The following is a 27,987-nucleotide window of genomic DNA, read 5'->3' on the forward strand; positions in this document are numbered from 1 at the left end:
CCCTGTCAATCTTGTTTCAGGCGCAACGTTAGAATGTTCGAGAGCTCTTTTATATTATTCGATGAAGAAAATGGCCTCATGCAGGCTATTATAGGCCTATACACATGCAATACACAATTACACATAGTTACATTCCTAGGTACCGATTGCTAGGGCATCCAGGTGAAACGTGTATTAAGCATTACCCTGGTAACATGAGATTCTCAGCTGTTCGAGGGAACATGTACGTGTGTATGCCTACTATAGGGCCTATATGAATACTATGAGGGTGCATATATGTACTATATCAATACCGTGGGCGCAATAATACATTTTGTTGTTATAGGACCAATGAAGCCTACAGTCAACTATTCTTGCTTTATAAAGACGCTTCATTTGAAAAGATCGCACTGCGTTTATGGTAGGCGAGAAATGAAGCTAAAAAAGAGCCGTACATTAACGATGATGCATAAATGTAGGCATGAAATATTCTTATCCCTGGCATTTGGTGGGGGGATATGGTGTATTACATCCCCTCCACCCATTTTCATGGGGGATATATCCCCCTTCCCCCCCCCCCCAGGATCGCCGCCCATGGCCATATGTGATCCATTTTCTACCTTTATAATAAGCAACATTTCCAGTAAATATGGACACAAAATGCACAATTTAGTATGGCTGGCATGTCACTTAGTGTTTATAGTGATAATACAAACACAATTACCATCTATGTTTCTAAAACTATTATGCCGCCGAACTTCGCCAGAACCTTTTTTGGCAAACAAAAAATAAAGCATACGGGAGGGGGGGGGGGTTGAGCGATCACCGACATCTCACTTAAAGGTCGTCATCAATTTTTTTATTTTTTTTTGCTAAACTTTTTTTTTTTGGTGACGGCCAATAGGGGGCGCGCGCCTGTTGCGCCCCCTGGATACGCCCCTGTCATGAACTCGAGGTTTAAGCTAGGTCTGAAGCCAAATCTCGGATAAATTGTTATCACTTATTTATCTATGAACTAAATTGAAAGGACGCCCTCGTTTTCAAGAGTTACCAGCGCTTTCCGAAGCGCCGCGCTCATTCCTGGGACTTTCCCTATAGTGACACGGGCCTATAGTAACCAGAAGTAAGTGGAAATATCTACCTAGCTCGTTCACAAAACAACAACAACAAAAGACAAAGAAAAGAAACTTAGAGGTTTGCTGAAATAGTGTTGTAGTGGAAACAATACTTTTTAAGAAAAAGTCTCCCAGGAAAGAACCTGGGCACGAAAACCAAACTACCGAACTACTGATCCGCTCTCAACCACAGTCCCCTTGCATCGGGACTATGACTGTGTGATCATCGTCCGGTGTGCATCACCATTACCCTTGAAAGGGAACAGATACTACACACGATCTTAGCCAGAAAGCCGAGGGTGACTGTAGTGGAAACAATGCCACTTCAGACAGTCATCTGGGTAGTAATATATAGTAATTTGTCTTGCATCTAATGGTGAGCATCTAAAGTTAGGTGCTGAACTTGTGACAGTAGTGAATTGCCTACATTAGTCTACATTGTCTTACATAGCCTAGTTACATAACCTGTGTTAGCCTAACCTTAGACTAACTGTAGGCCTACAGTTTAATGCAAGTGTCCTATGTTATTGTTATGGACAAAATCACATTTCGTTATCTATAATAGCGCACTGCACATTACATTCTATTGTTTACTAGTTGATATGCTCTGTACATTCAGAAAAATAGAAGACTTGAAGTTAAAGCAACACAAGTGCTGTCACCTTTAATATTATTGCAATGTATGTTAGGTTACTTGATAACCCTTAACATAAACTATAGTCTAGTCTACTGGCAAGGAAGTTTATTAAGGTTGTTTTGACTTTAAGCACCCACCCTTTCTGAAAAGTAGATAATTTTTGTCTTTGCAGGTGTTGAAGCAATGCAATTTGACCTTCCAATGCAAATACACCATATGTGTGAATCATTGACAAACTTGATGCTGCTAAGAACTAGTCATATCCACACATGCATCCAGGAAGGGTTATCCACTGCAGTCGAACAAGTGGAGGGCCCAGCTATCCCAGGCTCCCCCAGTACCCGGGACTTGGATACTATAGACTGTTTAGCATGCTGTGCATTTTCAAGATCCCCATACATGGGCTCCCACCCATAATGTTGCACACTGTAGAAGTATGAATGATTTTACTTTGCCATAAGGTAAAGGTTTTTCGTTCTTTCTTTTGGTATGACAGGGAGGAGGTCAAAACCTTGGAGTTAAGGGAACAGAAAATTAAAATGAAAAAGGCAATTAGGGGAGTATCAACTAGATATATAACTACTGCAGGTCCCTTCAGCAAAATGGTATGGACATTCATGTTGCATAAGTGTAATCAAGTGAAGGTGCAAGTTACATTATTAATATGCGACACGTATTACATTTATTTTTTAATATATATACAAATTGCTGAAATTTATTTCATCCTTTGCACTACAGGAATGTTGGTCTACAAAGGAAATGACGCTGACCTGAAGCTGGGCTGCTCTTGTGAGGCAAATATAAAACCCATAAACTAACAAAGAGACATTTGTACGTATTTGATAATTGTCTTGCATGGCAGGATGGGGCTTAGATTTGGAAGCAGAAGAAACCCCCCAAAACCATTTGATTCCACTCCAGGACCCTTCCATCTCGAGTTTCCACTCTTCAGAAGTTCTTCTCATGAATTGCTGTGGTTGAGACTCTTACAGGTGAGTTTTCATAAAGTTACTCCAAATTGTATCATTTTGTTTCTTTGAGCAAGCTTTGGTCACATTGTCATATTGTCTATTATCTTGCTTTCTATAAAAAAACATCTCAGAAGTTTAAGCCAAAGATACAGGTCTCATTGTACTAATACCACACAGTGAATCGAAACAAGGTAAACACGTACAGTGATAGATGAAGAAACACACGTTAGCACTCAAGTAAATTAAACCTTAAAGGATTGGTTCAGGTGTTTGACATGTCTATTTTGTATGAAAGAGCACAAAAAGACAATAAGAACAGTGAAGAAACTACCATGATAGCATGCTCTGTTAAGGAGATAGGACACTTTAAAAATATCAAAAATTCTTTGAAAACGACTGGTGTAGTAAGACATACTGTGAGGGTGTGATTTCACATCCTCACTTCCTTAACATTTGTGAATATATTTCTTTAAAAATTATTTACATTTTTGAACACATTTGAAAATAATATAATCAAAAATTCTTCAGATGTTTAATCTCAAATACTTGCTTTGACAAATATGAGATCTCCTGACATATCTTTTGGTTGAAAGTCATGAAATCTCACAAAATATTTAGAGAAAAAAACAAAGACTTTTCAGGAATGAGGATGTGACATCACAGCTAGTCAGATTTCAGCAGTTTCTACACAATCTGATAAAACTTTACACTTGAATATCTCTTTAACCAAAAAAGACATTTGAACAGTTTTTTCACCATTGTGTTTCTTTTATTGTCCTCTTTCATATAACATAAACATGTATGACAACTGAACCAATCCTTTAACTCACATACTCCATTGAATAAACTTGGGCAGCTGATGTTTTGAAAAAGTACTGGTGTATGTTTTTCCAAAAATTATTAAAGAAATGGATCAAAATTTACCAAACAATTCCTCTCCATGGACAGAACCTTCAGTCTTGATGGCCTGGAATGGTTGGGAAATAAATTATTATGATTCCTTGCAGGTTTTTCTTTGATATGGGCTCACCATTTTTCTTATGAAGTCCTTCTTGATGTGTAACAGAATGAAGAATGTATTTTTAATCTATGATAGTTAATCTTTGAAGAAGGTCATTTGAAGATTGCAAAGTTTGGGCCCTCTGACGTCAAAAGCATGAACATTTATGCGTGTACAGGGCCAATTTGTTTATAGTCGTCTTATCAAGATGACCAAAATCCTGTCCTGACGACCAAGATCAGCTTCAGGGGTATACCTCCGGCAGACAACTAATTTGTCATCAAATTCAGATTGGATTGTAACTAAATACCTTAAAACATTTATAAATTGGTATGTACTTCCATGATCACATTGGAGGTACTTAAATAATACAAAACTAGTGGTAGCTAGCTCATTACACTCCTGAAGGGAAGTTTCACTGGCTCAATGCTGGTGTTCTATTCACCAAACCTACACAGTGCACACATTGGTCATTTTTAGTTACTGTACTACATTTTTGTTCAGATGATCCAAATTATCTGTTAGGACAATAAAAAAACTAAGACCTGTTTGTCCCAGGGACACCAAGAAATAATCTTTAAAAGCTTGCCATGTTGCATATTATAAAACTGCATCACAACTGGTCGCAGAAAATTTTAGCTAAAAAAAGAAATTTCAAAATGTCTTCTTACCATTAACATTTGTTACTTCAGACTATTCAAGAAGAATGCATCTAAATTGTGGCTAAGATCCAATAATTTCATGTTAACTATCTAACAATAATATTATGATCATCAGGTCTGAGCATACTTTTATAGGAAGTCATTGTAAATCTTTAACCAACAAATAATCTAGGGTAAGCTGTGTAAAGTATCATGTTTTGTTTCATAAAAAAGTTTTACTACATTCCACATCCTTCAGGTACTACTGATGTCACACCAGTAGAATGTTTTGTGCACAATTTTCTCATCCAAAATGTGGGGATTCGCTTATTCTTAGTGTACAAAACAGTTACCGTCAGTGACATTTCAGCCTTGGTTCTTATATACGTGCATAATAGGCTGTAAGAATTTTGATACTTGTTCTAGGTCTGAATCGAAGCAAACTTTCTCAAGGTTATGCTGTATATAAATGTATATATGATTTCATAAGGTATATATATATATATATATATATATATATATATATATCATTTATATATATATATATATATATATATATATATATATATATATATATATATATATATATTTATATATTTATATATATCCCTAATGAAATCTTTGCAACAGAACTTGCAAAATAGGTTTCTACAATCAAGCCCGTACGATGGCAGGAAAGGTTACTGTATACATTACAAACTACGACCACTTAGCTCTAACATACTGTATTGGTATTGCTTATCAGAAAGATATTTAACTCAAATGATGCTACTGTTGGATGCTTGATTGTTGATTATATACTATTCACCAATTAGTCAAGATAAAGTTCAGCACGATATACAGCCACACCTACACCTAGTCGTCACAGTAGCGTGGGATGTTAAAAAACGAGCAAAACGAAAGATCTACAACCATGCACCTCCTCCACTACTTGGTCAAAGTTGAAAAGTGGGGTGTGTATGTATAGTGGAGGGAGGTATATCGCCGCAAGTCTTCACAGCTCCAGTGTTTACTGTTTGTAAGTAACCATGTTTATTCTTCATAACAGATTACAAGCAGAGAAGAATTCATAATCAGCAGAAGCTAGCATACCGTGTTGATCACTGTTTATATACCTGATGAGCACCGGCATCGTTGCTGTACTTTTATCTTGAACAAGCCCGGATCAGGTGTTAGTTTTACAAATTAAGCCACACATATCAATTAGTTATCCATTTATCATGGTATCAGCCAAATATTAAGAAGGGTTAAGATAAGAACTTTTTAAGTTCACCAAATGGGAGTGCATGTTTTTCTGATCAGCAATTGCAGGTGATGTAAGCACACAAAATTTGTGACGTAAAATGAGTGGCAGATTTTTATTCACAATTTTCTCCATTATTTGTCGGGGTCAAATCCCTTTTCATTGAACTCCATTTTCCCTTCCTTTTTTTCTTTTGTTTACAATAGGATCTAAAGGCTGATCCCAGAACTTTCCAATAATAGCCTTTTTCTCTGCATAAAATACAACATTGGTATCTACTATTTTAGTTTCTTGTGAGTGCTCTTGTGAGCACCTTTAGAACAAAAAGTAAAGATATGAATTGATGTCTCACTGGACTGAACGTAACCTCATATTTTATCTTATATTTTCATGACTTTTAACTGCCGTCAAAGCCATCCATGGGTAATTGTTTATGCCATGCCTGTGTCAATGTAACAATTTACATTATTAGTATAAATACCAATAAGCTTTCAATTAAATAATCCGTGGTCCATTAAGTTTACGTTAGATGCAAACATTAACACTGATTTATATGCAAGTATGAATATAACTGTAGCCGTCATAAAGGACCAAGTCTTCCACGGAAGGTTGCTCTTTATTTATTCCTTCTCGTTTTCTTTGTTAACCTCTGTGAAAACTACAAATACAAATATACAAAGAACTACAAAGTGCACATTCGGTCGAATACATCATTAACAAGTGAATTAATGTCAACTATAATAGTAAGGCTAGACCATTCAATCATATCTAGTCCTATCTAAAATGTCACTAAGTTCTAATGAAAAACAATTTTTACTCTCGATCTGTAAGTGAGGGATATACATATTACAGTTGGACAGGAAGCCTTTAGTTCCGGGGTAAACTTACATCCAAACCATAAAATAAATTAACGTACCTCTTTGGACTCTTAAAACAAATTTCTGCTCAGTTAAGGCGTCTTACATTTTAACTATTCCTTCAGAATATGAGGACATTCACTTCACTTGAATAAGACTTTGCAAAGATAGTAATCGTGTCTTAACAACATGCATGTTCAGCCTATCTGCACAAAAGCTGTGCAGTCTGTCAGGAATAATGCCGAGTGAGAGACGCCTCGGCCACGTAAACAAAACAATTTAAATTAGACATTGTGCGGTAGTGTAATGTGAAGAATTCCTCATCTGGGAATATTTACCATGCAGGAGAGCACGAGATTGCTGCCGGGCTCACTACTTATGATTACGAACAGGTTTCAATATCAATGAATAGGTTTTACGTATAGAAATTGTGAATCAACCATTACAATGAAGATTTCTTTTAACAGTTGAAATTTTCAACATTTAACCTGCTGTGCTGATATTTATAAATACTTCTACCTTATTGGATAGTTAAATGCATCTTTCTTCCAACGTATAATGAATTTCTCAGTTCATGTGGAAGATTAAAGCGTTCCAAACAAAACTGTTTGCTTTAAGTTGAGTATTTAACTTGATCGTCTTTGACATATGGTAAATTGCTCCACAACTTGACTAAGTGCATCGTTCCAGATATTGCTTGATCTGTCCACCTATATACATCTATTTTCTATAGGTTTTCACAAAATGCTCAGATAACGAGTCACTGAAAAGCATAAAATTATTCATTAATATTAATGTACTTTGGTCTGTCTAGCATATTTTAGGGAAAATTTGAAAGACAAACTTGCTGTTAATATGTAATGCATTTCTAAACTTTTGGAAATAGGTAATAAGTTACTGTACCATGGAAGTATTCCATGTTCAAAGGTGAGCTAACATAAATAACCCACATGGGCTATGCATGTGCTGTGTTAAAGTTTAGCGTATGGAGTAAATATCGAGCTGTGTCAACACTGAACTTGCAAAGCAAAATATTATGTCATGATTACAATGACTTTCTCATCACATTGACCTTTGATGTTGTAAATGATGTAGTAAGAGCAAAATGTAATTAATGTAAAATACGTCCTGCCTTCCTGAAGCCTACCAAAATCTCCCCTCTCCCCTCTCCCCTCTCCCCTCTCCCCTCTCCCCTCTCCCCTCTCCTCTCTCCCCTCTCCCCTCTCCCCTCTCCCCTCTCCCCTCTCCCCTCTCCCCTCTCCCCTCTCCTAAATAAATCCTAATCAATGGAGTGTGGTGGTTTGGGGAATGTACGATCCATTGACACGTTCACTTGACACAAGTGTTAATCTATGTGCCCAATTACATGAAAGTTCATGTTAATTTGAAGGAAGCTTACCTATTCGTAGGGCCCCATATTTGGCTGGGCCCTAGGCCATGGCCTGCTTTGCCGATGCCATGACCCAGCCAGCCATGGGTTAACCATTAATCAAAATAAGCATGTGCTTAGGGCACCAAGGGAATGGGGTTGGGGAACCACAGAGTTTCCCCTTAGCTATCATGCCCTTAACCCTTTCACTGCCACACTCAACTTTAGTCGAATCCGAAAATACAATTTTTATTTAATATAACTGTGGGGTCTGACCTGGAAGAAAACTGAAGAAGGCTTCTAAAATTTTCATAACTTTTATTTCATTTTCACCACTTATTGAGACTTAATGTCATGGTCAGTTTAATAAGCAATGGAGGGGCAGAGGGGGCACCATTATTGAGCTGCGCTTGGGGCATCAGTTGCCCTTAATCCGGCCCTGAACCTGGCACCGGTTCTATAATATTTAGCCAGTGAACCTTTATGCCAAATCTGCTACTATCCCTATTTGCTACCATTATGGGTATAAATGGATTCTCTTCCTCAGATGTTAAACAGGCTAACCTTGATTTAAATTTAAGCACAGTAAACTTGAAGAGTAATCACAGATATTCTTTAACTGGGACGATGTTAATTGCTTTATGACTTTTGATCTGGAGTGCAAGAATCACGTCAACCATTGTTGTTATATCATCAAAGTAATTGGCTTAAACACACCCGATCTTATATATGTTATCAGCAGTCTAATTGTTTGATAATTAATTGTCATCAGGGAGTAATTAATCATTCATAAATAGTATCACAATGTAAACAAGATTTAATCGATAAGTTTTATTCAGTTTTAACTTCCCATCTGTTCATCATTGCTGTGGTATAGGCGTAGGACAACCATTTTAATGACGCTACTTAATATGACACACAGATTTTGTCGGCTTTTGGCCTGTGACATTCGTAACCTTTCACCACCAAAGTTGTTAATTAATATAAAAGATTCTTCCCTTGGTTGATTTCCACTTTGTGTTTTGGCACTGTGTCTTTCTAAAATGCCTTTGTCAGATTGGTTGAATTCATATTTAACTGGTGCTGTGGCCAAGTGGAAAAAGGTGGTGGCATTTGAAGTAATGAGGTTTAGCAATCGGGAGGTTCCAGGTTCGATACCCGGCCCGGTCATAGTAATGTGGGGCTTTTCATCTAAGAGCAATTTACGGTTTCTCCATCTGAAAGGACAATTACTAAACTGAAAAGATTCTAAATTTGAGTTAAAATGTTGAATTGGAAGCCACCCGACGTGTAAGTTGTAATCCATAAGCCTGTGCGGGTTTCTCCCACATTTGTAGTCGCTTAAGCGTCGTAAAAATAAATGCTGATTACTATTATTATTATATTATCTAACTACTGCAAGTCAGGGAATAATTGATCTGGTATTGCATGGCAAAATGCTATTCAAAATTGGCAGCTTCCTAGATAACTGCAAAGATAATTGTAGCAGTCTTTGTACACAGAAATGGTATTTTATAAGCTACTAAATTAGGAACCTTCCATGCTGCTATAACAAAATGTGGTTAACAGAAAATTATTCCTTGCTGCTGTTAAAACGGAGCTCATTTATTATAACATTACCAAAAGTAATAAATAACACATATTGTGTCTGCATTTAATAAATTGTCTTTCAATTATAGCAAATAGTAATTTGAGAATTTCTCATATCTTGACAAAACACAAGATTAATTTTTTTTTATAAATTCACAGTAACATGCATGTGAAGCTCAAGCTCGTTAATAGACTAACTTTTTAGTTTCAAGATAAACTTTTATTTTGACATTTGAAAATTAAGATTGATCTTTATTTGCCTTTTTTCTGCCCCCTTTTTATAGATATTTTAATTTTATTATTGAACCTGGAATAAACAAGGTGAAACATATTAATCATGTGTATGTCATGTTGTACGTAACACTTCCTTAAATATCTTGATAAGCAAACCCCATTAGAACAATTGAAGAAGTGACTGATGTGAAAACTTAACCATATGTGGTCATAGTTTCTTGCAGGTTCAGAGCAGCTTTCATGCTGTTACAATACTGGTTTATAGCTGAATACACTGACAAATGTTGTCTGCTGGAATCCCGAGTAATTAATTACAATATATCAAGTATGGAAAAATTAATTGCAAAATAAAGGGTCTGGTCACAGTTTGTTATGCAAAGTTATCTAGCAATAAGCAAAAGGGCAAACGTGAGGGCATGATTTGGATGGATCCAGCCCTGCAATGTAAACTTATCTCATCTCAGGTCCAGCTAAAGATAACAAGGTTTCACATTTCATTACTGTCTGCATTTTGTAGCGACACAAACAAAACGTCACTTGCAAGCAACAGAAAGTTAACTTTTTCAGATGGCCGCACACAGTTTGGGATGATTCTTCAATGCCTTTAAGCCATTAGGTGGGAAAAAGAGCAATTTAGCAAATGTGCAATTGAAGCATTACAATTGGGTTCTAAAGCATTTCCACAGAGGGCGCTATAACATCGGTTCTAATGAGCCTGATCTGTGCGGTTTATAGATCTCATAATCAGAGTAACACAATTGGGTGAAAGCGCTCACAAACACACACACACACCAGGTGAGCATGCGTACAGATTGGTGGGTGATTGACAGTTCAAGGACGTTCCACTTGCTCAGTTTGGCCAAACATACAGGATCGTTAGAAAACACAAGTCAAGGTGTGTATAGCAACTAGTTTGACATGAACTTTCAAAATACTTTTCAGTTACGAACGCAACTGTAGTTAGTAATCAACTCACATTAGTGTTTTATGATCTGCTGTCAGTGACTGCAGCTTGTCAAGTTGTATGACGGCAACCTCTGTTGATGTTTGGCTTGGCTACAGAGGTCACATGAAAGGGATATTCTGATTTCAAATAATAAGTTAACATATTACAATTTGTTTGAGGACAATTGGTGCTTTAATATGATATCCGAGGGTGCTCTGCTGTTCATATAAATCGAATGTCTACTTCACACCGAAGAAAGAGCATCTCTAGGATCAGATCAGAACTGGATCCCTTGCTGAGGATAATCCTGTGTGAATGCTTGAATCGCAAAAGGGGAGATCAGATCCATAATACCAGCTTCAAAACTCAGTGTGAACCCAATTGGGGGATCAGGGTAGGTTGGCCAGATGTCCAGCAAAAGGCTGGACAGTCCGGCGATTCATTGCATAGCCTTTTATCAGGGTTTTCTTCTCATGGGTTGCATATGAATGTCCTACATATTTGCAATAAATTTTGCATTGGACATTCGATATGTACGTAAATGCCAAAGCTTCACATTTTGAAAACTACTTGTTGGTGAAGTGTACAGCTGGCTTCCCTTATGACTGTAATCTTTGCCATAAAGTTTTACCACTGTATTAGTGTAGGCTACAGCGAGGCTCCTGACTTCTGCTATGGGTTCGAGGGTCAATTATAGGAGGCCTGATGGGAAAACTTAGAGGGCGCTCACGGATATACTGGACTAAGAGATGTATTTCAAAAATGTATACATATATGGTAGGAATCAAGAGTACAAAAAAGGTTCCAGCAAGGGCAGATCCAGGATTTAAAAAGGGGGAGGGGGAAATGTCTCTGGGGGTCCTTGAAGCTTTTCAGACAAGCATGTTTTTGAAAATCAGAGTAGATATAAAGATGCATAGTTATAGGCACTCACATTTTTGGGTGCTTGCCAGCAAAATTATTATAGTTACATTTTGCAACCTTTGAAATGATGTTAAAGAATTTGTGACTGTTTATAGGTTGTATGGATTAATGGTAGCCTCCTTTCTACCAGTGGGCAGAGAAGGTGGGGGGGGGGGGCTGACCCCCATAACAGTATGCATGGTTGTGCACCTGTACTAAGGAGATGATCCATATCTATAGTGCATTGTGCATCTTTACAATGGAAGTATTGATCATCATCAATTTAAATGCAATGAAGCTTTTCAGCTTGTTTTTGTAAATCGGAATAGCGATAAAGGTGCATTATCAGCTTTCGCATCTTTCAATGTTTGTTGGTTTTATGACATATGAAGACTAAAACCATTTAATATCAAGGCAGGTGTGCAAGTGACATTTTTGAACTTGGGAGGAGGGGGGGGGTCGCGGGGACTAAGATGTCATGTAGAGGGGCATGCAAAAGGATCCAGGTAAGGTGTCCCATTGCCTTTGAGAAATTTTGGGGAATAAATGGAAGGTGCTTGAAATTACAAAATGATTATAGCTATACTTTGCAACTTTTGAAACAATATTGAATAAGTTTTTATGTTTATGGGTTGTACCACATATGCATGTTTTATACATATATATATATATATATATATATATATATATATATATACGGTACTGTACACTAAAATGTATTGTAATCTTCTTTCTATCGGTGAGAAGGGGAGGGGGAGGGGTTGGCTGATCCCTAATTACAGTATGCATGGTTGCCCTCCCGTACTAAGGAGATCCATCCACATTCGGTTAATTATGGTTGTATTGATTTAGCGAATATAACTGAAGTGGCTGCAGCATTTCTTCTACCATTCTTACCGTTCTAAATTGACGGACCCTTGAGAATGATAGATGATCTGTTATAACAGCAATACTCTAAACTCTTCAAAACACAAAGTATCAGTTAAATAATTAAAATGTATCCAACCTACTGGCCCTACTGCTGCCTCCGCCTTGTTTACCCAGTTTGTGTAAAAGTCAACACAGTCAGTCAGTATTTCTTTGAGATTCAAAGCTGGCTTTATCTACCACAAAACAAACCCTGCTCAAGTAATTCAAACAAAGAGACACAGTTTATTCTAAGTTTGTCCAAAATAGTTTACCATTGTTTAAGAGAGATAATCCCTCACCAGATCTTGGGAAGTTTAAATACCTAGTAAACTCTGACATTGTAGGAAATACACAAGTTGCCAAACTTATGTAGATATGTAAGGTTAGCTGGTAAAGAAAACAGTTTATAGCTGCAGGCGATGCTAAGTGAATTAATGCCATAAACTTAATTGTAAAGTTTCTTTGGTTGTCAACACTGTCAAGGTTTAATAATTTAACCTTATTTCTATGGATGTGATAACTAGGAAAGTAAAATAATCGATTTAGCAATTATCCCAATTGAAGAAGTTCAACTCCTGGATTTTTAGTAAACTTGCCTTGCTTTTGCTTAAAATAGGATTTTACAATATGACATACATATTTCCCATGCAGCAGGGAACATCCACCAGTCAGTAATTTTAAACATTATGACTACATGCCAGACTGAACATTTTACCGCTGATATATAGACAGGTTTTTTGGTTAGTATTAATTTATTCACGTACGAAGAGAAAATCAGAATTGTTAAAAAAAAGAAGTTCTCCATTTAAAAAAAAAAAAATGGTTATCAAGCATATATTAGGTGTGGACTGAGCCTTAGTTTGTTTTTCAGCAAATCTTTCAAAAGTTAACCTAAAGCAAAAACGAAAAAAACGTACAAATTTAATACTCACAGCACTGTTGTAAATGTATCGATAGTACTTGTTCAGAAAGATAAAATTCTGCCATTTCTCCAGATTAAAAAAATCTGAGATAAAGATATAAAGTTTTCTTAGCACCAACGGTGTAAAAATGAAGTTTAAAAATTGAATTGGGACGGATCAGTGTGAATCAGGTACTGACAAGTAATGTCACCATTTTACTATCGTAATGACCACATAAGTAAATATAAGTATATAAACATAAGTAAATATTTCAAGTGACTGTTCATATATCTCTATGTACAGCACATCTTGGTCGAGCCTGCTTTGAAACGACATGTCGTTTTCAGGCCAATGAACACCTCTTGAGAGATAAGGTATAAACATATTTTGAACCAATCATATAGATTGCATCTGATATTCTAGTTATCATTCTAGTATTAAAAGAAACATGTGACACATGTCATTACATATAAAAATGTGAAATTTCCTCAGTCTACTAAAACTTGGATGATTATTGAATTTTGCTTTTGCTTCAATATAAGACCAAACAAGAAATAGTTATTTATTCTGTGTACAGACGTCAGAGGCATTTTTTTAAACGGGGGTACTTGTAGGGGTCACCAGGTTGTGCCCAGGAAAACATACTACTATCCATTCCTCTATTGGTAGCTATGGTTGAGAAACGTCTAGGTAAGTACCATTTAAAAGAGAATAACTTTAGAGGGAAAAATCATCTTTTTCACATTTGCCAATCTCCCGCATCCCACTGCCCCTCTCCTCCCACTGCCCCTCCCCTCACCTCCCACAGCCCCATCCCCTTTCCCCCTTTCCCCATTAACTTTAACTTCTGCTATCCTCCAATATTTAGGTTCTCATGTGTCAGTATATAGTAACTCATGGTTCTTTCCATGGACTTTGTTTCTCATATCTGCAGAAGATATCACTGTACAGTTTGAAGCTGTACACTCGATAGATCATATTCTAATATATTCCACAAATGTGGCTCGATCAGTAATTTATGTTCCTTCCTATCTGCGGCGATAAATGTAAATCAATCGCAGTTGAATTCAAGCCGTGTCGTCCTGGTGCATCGTGGGATTAATCCATCGACTGTCCTCTCAGATGTTCTAAATCAAACGGTGAGAATAGTTTTTTTTTAGTTTTGACTCAGATGGAGCAATCATCTGTAAAACCATGTAAGTCTGCGTCAGGTCGTCGTCGGGAGACTGTTTATAAAAGAAATCACTCAAAAGCAGTGGCGAAAAAATAGCAGCCCCGAATATTTTGACTGTGATTAAGTCCGTCTCGGTTTATGTGTACGATACTCTGTCACTGCCGCCCAGTCAAAGCCGAGATTGGCTGATGTGATCTTTAATTTGTTGAGATAAGAAGAAGGCAAAGTACTGCCTGGTTAGGAATGCATGATGTTAGCACAGTGACCTACTACACTGACTAGATGGTGAAAATTATATAAGTGAACCATTAACAGAATATACACTGCACTTGATAGCACTGTGTCACACACTAAATTTGAACTTTCGTTTGGTGACAATTGTATACTATTTACTGATATTTTATTAGTTGTACCTATAGCAACTGTGAAAGACTAGATTTTTCTTCTTCTTTTGTGCATAAGTTTAATGAATGATGGAAAACTCATACCTGATAGGGAAATTTTAGGTCATAAATTTCTTTGCCCTATATTCCATTGTTGTTTTCATATAATGTATGGCGGTTTTGTAAAGTGCTTTGAAGCCATCGCATATTGAGCTATACAAGTTGCTTGTTATTAGTATTATTATCATAATTGTCTAAAATTTCCCAGTCAGGTTTCCATTATTCATTTTAATACTCATATAATACTTATATATATGAAAAGCTCAAGTTTCTCTTGAAATCCCTTCCAATGCCACTTTCTGGGTTGTATCAAATGAAACTGGGGTATCCACCCCAATCAAGATTGTCACACTCTTTTTTTTTACAATTTGAAAAGATTGTCACACTCTGGTAAATACAATTTGAATATTTTTATCAGCTTCATTGTTTTAATTATAAGTTCATTAATCATGACTGCGCACCTACTTAGAAATGATCCACAGAGCTGCCATGCCTCTTTAAAACACATCATGGAGGCACATTAGGGTAAAGTATCCATGTGTATGTGTTTTGTAGTTGGCTAGTCAGCAGAAGGGAGCTTTAGAGGCAGGAGCAAACAACAACGTATGCTGATAATAGAGGCAGGAAGGATGAGATGGAGAGCGGCAAATAGGATACTTGTAAGAGGCGAGAGTTGTGAGGATAGGAGAGCTTTTTGATCAAGACTATTTTGAGATGAAAAATATGTACACGGAGAAGAACAATTAAATGCTTTTGTACACGAATGGTGTTCGCCAGTAAAAACAGACACAACTAATATACATAGACGCAATAAGCAGACTACAGGATTCATTGTTCCTTAGCAACACAAGGCCCCTAGCTGTAAGAGAAGCGCATATGATTTGGTTGGAGTAACTGCGGTAAGCAATCTTTAAGACTCTGACAGTAGATATATGACAGTCCATACCAGGCGCATAGCCAAGGAGGGGGGGAGCGAAGGGGGCAGCCGCCCCCCCCTTGAGCATATATATTTATATTTTTTTAATGTTTTTATGATATCGCTAGTAATTTCAAAAGAGAAATGCTAAGATGCAACTTACAAGGCCTGGGAAGTGCCATTTCCAGCGATCTGGGAGGCATTTTCAGCCAAAATTTTCTTGTACACTTCGCGCCAACCATGGTGGCGCTATGCTTAGATAGTTTGCCTAAATTTTTGCCCCTCCCTTGGCAAATTCCTGGCTACGCGCCTGGTCCATACAGATCAAGTTTTTTGATGAGACGGAAAGTAAATCTAAAGAACGTCATCATCTTAACCTAAGTAATTCTCTAATATTCACCGTAAATGCCTGTTACAATGGCGTTCTGTTGTCTGCGGAACGCTTATCCAACTGACAACGTGTCACATAATATGTAAGTAGCAACTGGAAGCATGTCACATGATCCTCCATGGTTGGTACGTTTGCTCGTACTGTGGAGTGCTCCTTCCAGGAAATTTTAAGTTCCCATAAATTCCCATAAATATTAGCCTACTTCAAAACATAAAGTTGAATTGGATTTGTTCTAACCTAAACCATGGATGTTTATGAAGCAGTACTGTCGCCATGGGGAATCAATTAACCTGAGGACATGGCCCTTTATCAAGGGCGGCGGAACCGGGGGGGCACAGGGGGCACGTGCCCCCCCACTTTTCCTCAGGTTAAAAATGTGCCCTTTTTCTACATAAAAATTGAGGTGTCTCAAGTTAGCAATTAGAGGCCAGGGAACCAGAATGAACACTCGGGAAGGGCCGTTTCCGGCCATCTGAGGGGTTTGTAAAACCAAAAATTTTCTTGTACGCTCCACGCCAACAGATGATGGCGCTCCGCTCAGGTAGTCGTGCATACAACTTTGCAAATCCTGGCTACGCCCCTGACTTTTAATGAGTTTCTGTCGGCCAAACTCAAAGCTATTTCGAATGGAAAAAATTTGTTAAGATATTAACAAGAAATAAACTCTAATTCGGAAGATTCCTACATTAGCAACTAGCATGATTTCACCTCATTTTGTCTCAAAAGAAAACTTGTTCCTTGTTTCCCAATTTGCTCATTGGATATTGCAGTGCTATATGCATATTTTCCTTGAGGGGGGGGGGGCATCGATGGAGTGATGTGTATACGCAAATAAGATAATACAATAAGAGTTATAAAGGGTACTAAATATAAGGCTGCATCAGTCCAATCGAATTTCTGCAAAGAGCCCTTTGATGTCGGTGCCCCCCCAGATTAAAAGTGCTTCCGCCGCCCTTGCCCTTTATAGTGGTTGTAGATGATCTTTGTCAAAAATTACACTGCAGTTCCATTTTGAATGCATGTGCAGGGTCACCTCAAAATTGCAATATGTCCCTCCTCCGTATGGCCTCTGCTATTACAAAAAAGATGGAAGTACAATTAAGTGAGTGTGAATATTTGCAGCAAGCTTGCCCTCGATCCCCACCCTACCCTCCCCCTCTTCTTCTTAGGTGATATTCCTTGTTAATTGTTATGTACATGTCTAGATTATATGTCTTTATAACTTAGTGAACCCCAATACACTGGAAATCAAAATTGAAACTCATAAACCAGTCACTTCCGAAATATATTGATTTAAGGTCACAAATCCTGGATGAACAGATTATAACATATAAACCATATTACCTTTGACCTATTTATCTTTGAAGTTGACCTACTTCATGACTATATCCATTGAACTTTGATGATCCATTACTTTTTTTTCTTTTGTGGGTTAATTTCCCTTACATTTTCATGTATTGTTTTTAAAATTCTTCATGGCAATCCGAATGTCGCTGCAGTGGTGGGTGCATTCTTCGCTTGAAAGCCCCGGCCCTTCACCAACCATTGACCAAATCCAAGTTTTTGTGGTGATAGGATGCGTTTCATATTTGTGCATTACGTCTATGAAATGCCCTGCCGTTGGTGCTTCGTCTCTTACCCACCTTTGATTGGTTCAAGTCCAAAATTTATCCAAAAACTATCAAATATCATCTTTTTTATCATGTACTTCAATGACATATTCATGTGTTTATTTGTCGTAACCTTCTTTTTACTAGTTTCATTAAATTGATAGATTTTTTTTTTTTTTCTGATTTTGCTTTGACTACATGTTTGCTTCTCTGATTACTCTTATGTGTCTTATATTTGTATTTTTTTAAAATAACCTTTATAATGTTAAGTCCAACCATCTTCCTCAAAACAGCTAAGAAAAAACTTACTCTATCTTAGAGATATCAGAATTGTTCATAATTCATACACAAGACTTACAGTAAGCAAGTAAAGATATGACATGATGCAAATTATGCAGGAGTGCATGGTATTCTTGATTTATTAATATGATTAATGTACATTTTCAATACTGGAGATGAGTTTTGCAAATGCTGCTAAAATATTGAAAATTGTGATCACGACCTACGTACTAGCGTCATTTTCAGTGTCGACACTATTGCATTCACCTGCATGGTTTTCAGTGTCGACACTATTGCATTAACCTTCGTGGTTTTCAGTGTCGACACTATTGCATTCACCTGCGTGGTTTTCAGTGTCGACACTATTGCATTCACCTGCGTGGTTTTCAGTGTCGACACTATTGCATTCACCTGCGTGGTTTTCAGTGTCGGCACTATTGCATTCACCTGCGTGGTTTTCAGTGTCGACACTATTGCATTCACCTGCGTGGTTTTCAGTGTCGGCACTATTGCATTCACCTGCGTGGTTTTCAGTGTCGGCACTATTGCATTCACCTGCGTGGTTTTCAGTGTCGACACTATTGCATTCACCTGCGTGGTTTTCAGTGTCGACACTATTGCATTCACCTGCGTGGTTTTCAGTGTCGGCACTATTGCATTCACCTGTGCAATATGGAAAGAATAACAGAGAGAGAGAGTGAAAGTTGGATCTATGACATCACAGACTGACAAAGTGAGCTATAGAGATCCCTCACATATATGACTCCTAGAGGTAGGTGTACCATAGATATTGGGGGTATGTGGGGAGGGCATGGGCAGGGACGGGGTCGCTGGGGACAGAATGGGCAGTTGCTCTTCTCTGAGCCTAAATCTATTAAACAAAGATGATGGTTATTTGTTTCTATTTAACTGAAGCAATCTGTACTGTACAGCTATAAATGCAGTTGCCTATAGATAAGTTGATGCTATTTTTCTGGTTGTGCAACGATATATGGAACTTTCAAGCAAGTGTACATAGTATTCAGGCGCGTATCCAGGGGGGGGGCGTTGGGGGCGCGCGCCCCCCGGGTAAGAAAAAGAGGAAAGAAAAAAAAAGAGAAGAAAAAAGGGAAAAAAGAGGGGAAAAAAAAGAGGAGGAAGGAAGGGAAAAGAAAAGAAGAAAGGGAGAAAAAGGAGAAAAGGAGGGAGCAGAAGATAAACGCCAAGACACTGGGAAGAGAAGAGGAACAGTCATACTACAGCGCTGATCACTATTATATACACAGGGTAGCCAGTGACGAATCGAGGATTACGGAGGGGGTGTGCGTTTCACCCTACCCCTTATACTGACAACTCCATTTTTGACGTTTCCAGTTTTCCTCTCTCACTAATGTAGATATATATGTATATATATACTATATATGGTCTATCATAACGCGTGTGTGTGTATGGACGCCTTAAATTGTACAATTGTGCTATGAAACCAACTGTGGCTGGTCTCGAACTCGACCGAGTCGTCGGGGAACATGACGCATCCATCACTTCTTGAGATTGTTCCATCTGCATGAAAACGTGCGCCCACAACCCTACGCCCCACCCCTCTAATCGCTTCCCGATGAGTTACGAAACTTAATTAATGACCTTCGCCCGTAGTACCAAGACCTTGACAAAATCCGGCAACACACCATACACCTCAATGGAGTGTGACCACTTCCGACTTTGCAATTTCCCAAGATCAGGCCCCGAAAAATCCAAGAAATCCCAAGGGAACTGTACTGTATGGATATCTAGCAATATCTAACGATATCTAGGGATAAAATCCCAAGATCTGAAGGCAGATAGAGAATCGAAACCTTCAGTGTGTAATGAACTTGAAACTGTGCGTCTTCGAAATGAAAAGAATGTGGGGCAAAGTAGCGTAACTCCTATGGGCTCGGACCGTGCTGAGCAGGTGGCCCCGACCAAAAGGGGGCCCCCGCTAAATTGTGCACAGAAAAAGGGTATACCTCTTTGGATAGGGAGGGCCCGTTTTACTGGGAAAGAAAAACTCATGCAAAGACTGAACACGACAATGTGCATATTTTCACGTGATACGGAATACGGACATCATGATCATGGGCTCATTTGGTATTAATGTCTGTATCGAGCTAGTTGTGTTATTTATTATTATAATCGAAAACGAAGTATATAATTTAAAACCCAATTCCAGCAAATGTTGTACTGAGTACAGCATTGGGACGTATGATTTTTTGAAAAATTCTAAAACAATAACCCAACACCCAACAGACTTGAAACTGCGTTCATTTGAAAAAGAAGGCAGGGCTTTCATATAAATATAATATTAAAAGGAAAGAATTAAGATGCCTTCGGGGTATCTGGTAAGTAAAAAGCACAGGAAATTAGGCTTAGATGGAGACAAAGTTCAGCCGAAATTAGGCCTATGCTAAGGTTTGATTACTGTTTTTGTATACAGTAGTCTCCATTACAATCCATACAGTAGGGGGGGGGGGCACTTGCCCACTACCCCTGGAAAATCAAAAATTAAAAAAAAATTGTTAAGCATTTGACATTTCAATGATTTCCCCCAAACAACAGTTCTCTGGTTATGTTAATTGCATACGGACCCATAAATGCATTAATGAAATTATTGAAATTCAAAATCCTAAGACATGAGATTTCAAAATAACCGATGTGTAAATGCTACTTGAACGGGAAGGGTCTTTTCCGACGATCTAGGAGTTTTTTTGGCAAAAAAATCGTCGTACGCTCCGCACCAACCGATGGTGGCGCTCCGCTTAGATAGTATCAAGTATTGTGTACACATTTATGACCTACTGATCCCTCCCCCTTGTAAACATTTCTGCGGATGCCCTTGCTTGGACCTCCTGATAGGGGGCCCCTTTGGGACATGAGCCCCACGGGCTCATCGTTACGCCACTGGTGGAGCATTGCACAATAAACAGATAATAGTTACTTATTTCAGTATTATTTCAATTATTCGAAACTTTAAAGCAAACAGCAGATATCACTTCATATCAGTGAGCATGAAAATGGCGTTCCGGGATGAACAGCCTCCAAACTGTAGATGTGTGTAGTGTTCGGTTTCGGAACTATTTGGTATTTTTTCATTTCCTTCAACGAAGTTTTATAGTAACTGTTATAAGAGGTTTTAACATTTGTAGACCAATAAATTAACTGTGTCTGAAGTTTCGAAAATTCCCTGACCACCATTCTTTATAATACTTCCCTCTACTCGTGCACTTTGACCGGTCTGTTAGGGGTTCAAGGAGGGTTTTCTATATTGGTTGTCCATAGAAGAAATTTTGTGCAACATTATGGGTATGTTTTGAAGTGAATGAATTCACGAGAATTGTGAATTTTCAAATTCTGAACAAATAATGGGCTTAAAACCTTGAAAGGTGGGGCTTACGGGTATTATGGGCCGCGACGTAGAATCACCTACAAAAAAGCAATGATCCACAGTAGATGCGATGAGGTCGAACATGATGTGTGACTGGCGACAATCTTCAAAAAGGTTATGGATGGAAAAAAAAACTATTGGGAAATGCGTGGTTCTCAGGCAAAAGTGTACATCTGGTTGGTCATTTCAATAAAAACCAGAAATGTTCTTGTACGCTGCGCGCCAACCGATGGTGGCGCTCCGCTTAGATAGTAATTCGTGCCCCCCGGGTTAGAAAATCCTGGATACGCGCCTGGTATTAACACACAACCGAATAAGAGCAGATAAAATATCTTGAAAGCAGAACATAAATTTAGTAACTCTATGAGATATTTTAGCTGTAATTAGTATATGGACTGCATAAGAGGTGGTATCTTGCTTATCCAGCCTTTTCTATATCAAAACAAAAATCCATTGGGGGGAGGGGGGACATGATGGGACGCAAAAAATTTGGGGTTCATCCCCACGTCACCTACCCATTGGACAATTAATGCTATTGTTACTCGTCCTGACAGTGTACTTTGCGATATTAGTATATGCTAATAACACATACAGCAAGGCCAGCTAATATACAAAGGTAAGTGAAATGCATTCTGAGACAAAGGATGTTTTCCCAAGCCTCAAAGTAAACATTATTCAAAAGCAAATTACTGATTCACTTTTAATGTCATTCCAAGTTTATTCCTCCCACCCCCCTCCCCTTTTGTTTACGTTAGTAATTCACAGTTGCCATGCCAAACCATCTGCTTTGTGCAATTGCGCTGGTAATTAATATGTATGTATATGATCGCATTGCCCGTGATATTGTTTGAGTCCTTTTCCAGGACCAAGAGAGAGTGAAGTGTGATTAATGTTTAACCAGTCGTTCTTCGTAGTAGAAGCAGAGTTCACTGGGGCAGGATACCGTGCTGCGTTCATACAGCATAAACCAGATCACATCCTGTCGTTTAATAGGACAGCTCACATATTTTCTGGGCTGATGTGCTATTGAACGTTCCTATCTACTGTTTGGCTGTTTTAATGCAAAATTTTAATCTTATACTGGATACCGGGATCTTTGAGAGTCTATTTTGTGAAAGTCGTTCACGACAAGACCGTGTATCGTGAAGGTGCTATAGTCATAGAGTTGCTGCTGCAGGAGGGTAAGGTTTTAGTAATTAAAAAGATCTTATGACAGTGAAAATGTGAAATATTCATCAAGGAGAATCTTCAGTGGCATTATTAATTTAATTCTAGCCGCACATGCGGTCAGGGATCAAGCCTGTATTTCTTATACACATGAATAAGCAAATTTATTCAAATATTATCTAAATTATTTGCATTCATTCAGTTATGTTGACATTTAGACATTTGAATGCAGTGTTTTTTTGGTAATTACGTCATAAGTTGAAGGAATAACCATTGTATTATTGAAGAGAGAGGTACTTCCCCCTAAAAATTAATCTCTGTGACTAATGTCAATAAAATATGATGTAACGTATCCTGTGACATATATATATATATATATGGTAATATATATATATATATGGTAATATATATATATATATATATATATATTATATATATATATATATATATATATATATATATATATATATATATATATATATATACTGGTAACTATTATTCAAAAGGATCATTTTCATATATTTTGGTATTTGTTTATTCTATGACATATATATAATCAAACAATGTAGGGTGTGTTAAGTTGCTATTTGTTATAAGCACACAAATGACAGGAACATCCTGATAATCCCATGTGGGAAGGGTGGGGTGGGTGGGGAGGGGGAATAAGATAAGTTTTAGGGGAGAATTTTTATGGAAAACATGGTAAAGTTCTGTAAGTTTTTTTCAGTTATTATCACACACTGAATGTGTTCCTTATGAATAGATCAAATTCTTTAGGGTGCAGTCTCTGCATACACTTGAGGTATCTACAGAGCTCAGTGAACATCAGAACTTAAATGTATCGAAAATTATATATTCAACAGTTTCTATAGAATTCTATTTCTATAGAATTAGTTTCCTATCAAGACAGTTTGCCATAAGGAGGATGCTAGAAAATTACCATATATTTGTGTAGAGATTGGAGGGGGACGGTGGAGTAGGGGAGGAGGAAGTAGAGGATGGGGTAGGGAAGCTAGGGATAGAGAAGGGGGAGGATCGCGGCTGGGTCAGTCCAGGCAATAGCTATCTAGAGGGAAGGTAATCAAATTCATTAATTCATTGCTCATGATCGACACTACATTCGGAACACAGATCTAGGCAGGACTATTTTGATTCAATCGAAAGCAATGATTTTATTTTGAGTAATGTTTTGTGGGTTTTGATCGTTATAATTGTGGACCAAACAGCTGTTGTAAATGAGCACAGTTGATGTCACACACAACATAAGTGTGTAAATCACTGCATGTGTTCTGAATGCCAGATGTGCATCAGGTGAGAACTTAGCCCCCCACCCTCCACACCTCTGAAAATAGTAAAAGTCATAATGATCCTTCATAATGACAATCTCATAATGACATTCTTTGTCCTGTAAATTTTGATATTTTCTTTTTTTCCCCCATGTCTAATTAGTCTATCAAAAGTCTATTGTTGTGATCATAATATCTATTTTTAAATAGCAAAAATAAATTTAAATTTGAATCCATTGTGGTTCATTCAATTAATTCCACCCTTCAAATAAATAAATAAATATATAAATAAATAAATAAAGAAGTAGGTATCTGGGTGAAAGGTTAATGAAGGCAACAATGCTGTGTGGGAACTTATATAAAGCTCTCTTGAGGAGATATCTAGCTATCAGTACTGTAAATTAATAGCAAATTAGTACTGTATACATAATAACAACACCTCCCCTCAATCCCACCCCCGCCCCCCTCTACCCTTGATCCGTGACCGTCATTGTCCATCGTATTTATTTATGAAATAGCAAAATTGTTTATTTTAAATTCATCATGGTTCATAATAAATGAGTTCCTTGATCCCTGTAAAAGAAACATTACTAAGAAATTTACTGTAATAGTAATAGTGTATAGGATTGGGATTTCCGTTGTGCGGTAATTCAACCAGTAAGACAAATAGCTCAATTACCTCTACCTTGGCAATTTAATGACTCGGAGTTGCATGGGCTATCCATTTACTGTCATATTATCCTTAAGGTAACTGGGTGAAAGGTTATAATTAGGGCATACAATGTTGGGAGGCTGCTTATATAGAAAGAGGACAAGTCTAGCATAGCAAATTTGATATGATCAGTGAATTTCATGCTTTTATAACCCACCATGAGACAGTTGTGGCACCATCCAAGGCAATGGGGGGGGGGGGCACCTAGGGGAAAAACATATTTGGTAGGAAATAATGGAGATATGTCTTAAAGTAGCATTTTGCGTTTGGTTGCCGTTTTCTACTTTTTTGACATGTCCATCAAGTTTTTTACACATATCAATCACAAAACAGCAAACTAAGATATTAGCCAAGTTTTCCCCTGCCAACAACGTTAATTGGCAGTAATTAAGGATAGTTACAGATAATGAGAAAAGTGTCGACGACAAATTCCACTTTTAAACTTAATCGCATACAGTTCCCCCAAACCCACTAGTTTGAATTCAATCAATCAGAGATCCAGGTTTAATTATGAGCCGTTGCTAAAAATAGATTCAAGACTTTGCATTGGTACAACCAGGGAGTTGTTGTGGAACTCTTTGGTACAACTACCATATAGACTGTACACAAATCAAGCGTGGTGTTATATTACGTATCTGTCAATGACGTTCGTAGTGTTTAAATATTCATATTATGGGCGAGGTTTATTGGGTTACCAACGGAAAATATCTTGGAGAAAAACAAAGTGAAAGTTGCAAATTTTTCAACTTTTATGCCACCATATGAAGATTTAAATAGATAAGCTAGTTATGTATGTTGTTATGGCATAGTGGAATCAGTGAGGTTGAGAAAAATTGTAGAAAAGGACGCAAAATGCTGCTTTTATTATTGAAAAGATGCATTGCTGCTTTTGTGTGCATGCTTTTAAAGTACTTTGAATAGCTCATGCAAAGCTGTAGTTTGCAATTGTGTCACCCCTGACACTTAAAGTAACAATTAGTTTCAATTTCATAACCTGAATTTATGAAAGGGCCAAATTCTTATCTAAGTTAATTTTTGCCATGTGTTATTTTTCTGTTTTTAGTTTTACTCTGTTAAGTAGATCAATGCAAAGAAATTGTCAAGATTGTATGATTAGTTGTTTTAATATTAATTTAACACTTTATTGCCCTCCCAAAAATATTAGAGGATAATTTAAAAAATGCATGAATATAAATTTATTTACCACAAAATATTTCCCAAATGTGTCTGCCAGTATCGTAAATTTGCTTCAGATTGCTTATTTTTGCTGATCGGGCCAAACTGAAGGGCATGCATTCACAGGGCGCAAAAAAGAAGGCTTCTTGACAAATCACCCCTTGAATTAACCCCTGTAGTATCTTATTGATGTCATATTACACCCCACGTAGTAAAGACAATGAAAAAATATTCACCAAAATAAAGATGATATTGTTTTGTTCTTTTTACACAATAGTTTTTCTCTTTGATGTGCATTTGTTATTACATGCAAGTCTTTGCCAAACAATCTACTTTTTTTTCAGTTATTAATTACCAATCTTCTAATCCAGGCATGAATATGATATTATCACTGTTACTTTATAACATAATCCTCATTTAGCTTAAATCTACATTTTATATGCAGGCTAGAATGTAAATAAACCACATCGCACATACATGTACTACGATGTCCTCCGAAAATTTAAAACAATGCAATAACTGCTGCATACTAATTGAAACACCCACGAGTGGCTGGCTGTGTGTGTGTTTATGTTCAGTGATTAAGTAACCTTTGTAGTGTTAATACAGCAGTTTCTAACTCTGTATAAAGGTTATCGTAGCTATCGACTGCCTCAGCCCTTGGAGATCGACGCTCTCGTTGTCATTAACATCATCATAGCGCTGACTCTGTGTATCGTCGTCGTCATCAACGTCTCTGTAGGTTTATTTTGTTTACTGAACAGACTTCGATGCCCTCAGCCTGCCCAAGTTAGGTTACCAATTAACACAGAGTGGTTACTCAATAGCATATTTTATCTAGACCGTCGGTACCCTATTTATAAGCATTATCAGGCTCAGATTAACATCAGTTGTGCTTTTTCTCTTCCAGGAGCGGATATTGCCTTGGTTTGTTGCTAAAGGTATTGCTTTTTCTGGATCTTGCCGAGTCTCTTGTCGGTTTTGAGTAAGTTTCTTTCAGTTTTTCTATCAAATTTATCAAATTATAAAAAAAAAGCAAAAAGCAGAATTTTATTTTATTTTGACTCTTGAATTGTTTTTCATCGTTTGGTTTGTTAGTGCCAATTCTCTAATGTCAATTAATCATATCGGAATCTTCAAAATGAAATTATGTTTAAAAAATGATATCTGATACTCATATTTGTCTGATTCGGATTGAAACCTTGTAGATTATGTGATTCCTATTGAAGTATTAATTTCAGCAGATATTTGTGAAGATATATAGTTTCATTCATTGTTTCACTGGTGTTGGATATATGACATAAACTTGTTGTTACATATAGCTGTGTGACGATACATGTATGTCATAAATATTACATATTCAGCCCTGTTGTGTTAAAAAACAATATAAACAGTTTTAATTTAACAGCAAATTTTTAAGTACAACTATAACAAGTTAAAGCTGTAATCTTTTCTTTCCCCTACAAATTCTTTAATTAATTAAATCAGCTGAGGTGGGTTGATGTTGTTAAATACTAAAATCCTACCCCAATTAAGGGTACTTAATCAGCAACATTTTATAGTAATGTTACATTTCAAATGGAGCAGAAGTTGAAAACTGTGCTTTTTCATGTTTTTCATTTAAATATAGAAATGCATGTACAAATTGAAATTTGAGAAAATCAAATCATTGTCAGTTATAAGTTGATATTCTTGCTATTAATTTGGCAAATATTTATAAATTTAAGAATAGTCTCTATTGCAATATTTTGAGTAACATAGTTTGACGAGATGCAATGTGCTGCGTTGAAATGCGAAAAAAGGATTTGCAATAATTCATTCTTAATTAGTAATTAATCATTTACTTTGCTCATCTCTAACCTGTCTTCAGTCCACTTATGCACTATTTATGCACTAACCTACTAATTAAATGGTAACCTATAAGTAGTTTAGAGGAAAATACAGTTATATTTAAGTAGACTAGAGAGAGGTAAGCATTGATCGGCTGCTCGTAAATCCAGATTCAGCCGTTTTAAGCAGAGAATGGGAAGAAATAAAGAGGAGAGGCTTCGCCCTCAACTGCATAAGGAGTGTTTCTTTTTGAATTATGTTAATGAGATACGAAAATGCAGTACATGAGTTACGTGGCCTGTAATCA

General features: G+C 37.2%; 1 protein-coding gene and 1 long non-coding RNA gene across 2 annotated transcripts in view; both read left to right on the plus strand.

The window, feature by feature from the left end:
- Nucleotides 1–1,011: 1,011 nt before the first annotated feature.
- On the plus strand, nt 1,012–6,183 carry LOC139974688 (uncharacterized). Its single transcript, XR_011795526.1, has 3 exons — nt 1,012–1,470; nt 2,470–2,723; nt 5,392–6,183. It is a non-coding gene; the product is annotated as an uncharacterized lncRNA (long non-coding RNA).
- Nucleotides 6,184–22,521: 16,338 nt separating this feature from the next.
- The window catches only part of LOC139974685 (ATP-binding cassette sub-family C member 5-like), a 31,554-nt gene continuing 26,088 nt past the window's right edge, over nt 22,522–27,987 (plus strand). Inside the window, exons 1-2 of the mRNA XM_071981956.1 lie at nt 22,522–22,690; nt 26,761–26,835. The gene's annotated coding sequence lies outside the window, so the exon portion shown is untranslated. The remainder of the gene's footprint in view (nt 22,691–26,760; nt 26,836–27,987) is intronic.

This window comes from Apostichopus japonicus, chromosome 10 (genome assembly GCF_037975245.1).
Source record: "Apostichopus japonicus isolate 1M-3 chromosome 10, ASM3797524v1, whole genome shotgun sequence".
In the NCBI taxonomy this organism is placed as follows: domain Eukaryota; kingdom Metazoa; phylum Echinodermata; class Holothuroidea; order Aspidochirotida; family Stichopodidae; genus Apostichopus; species Apostichopus japonicus.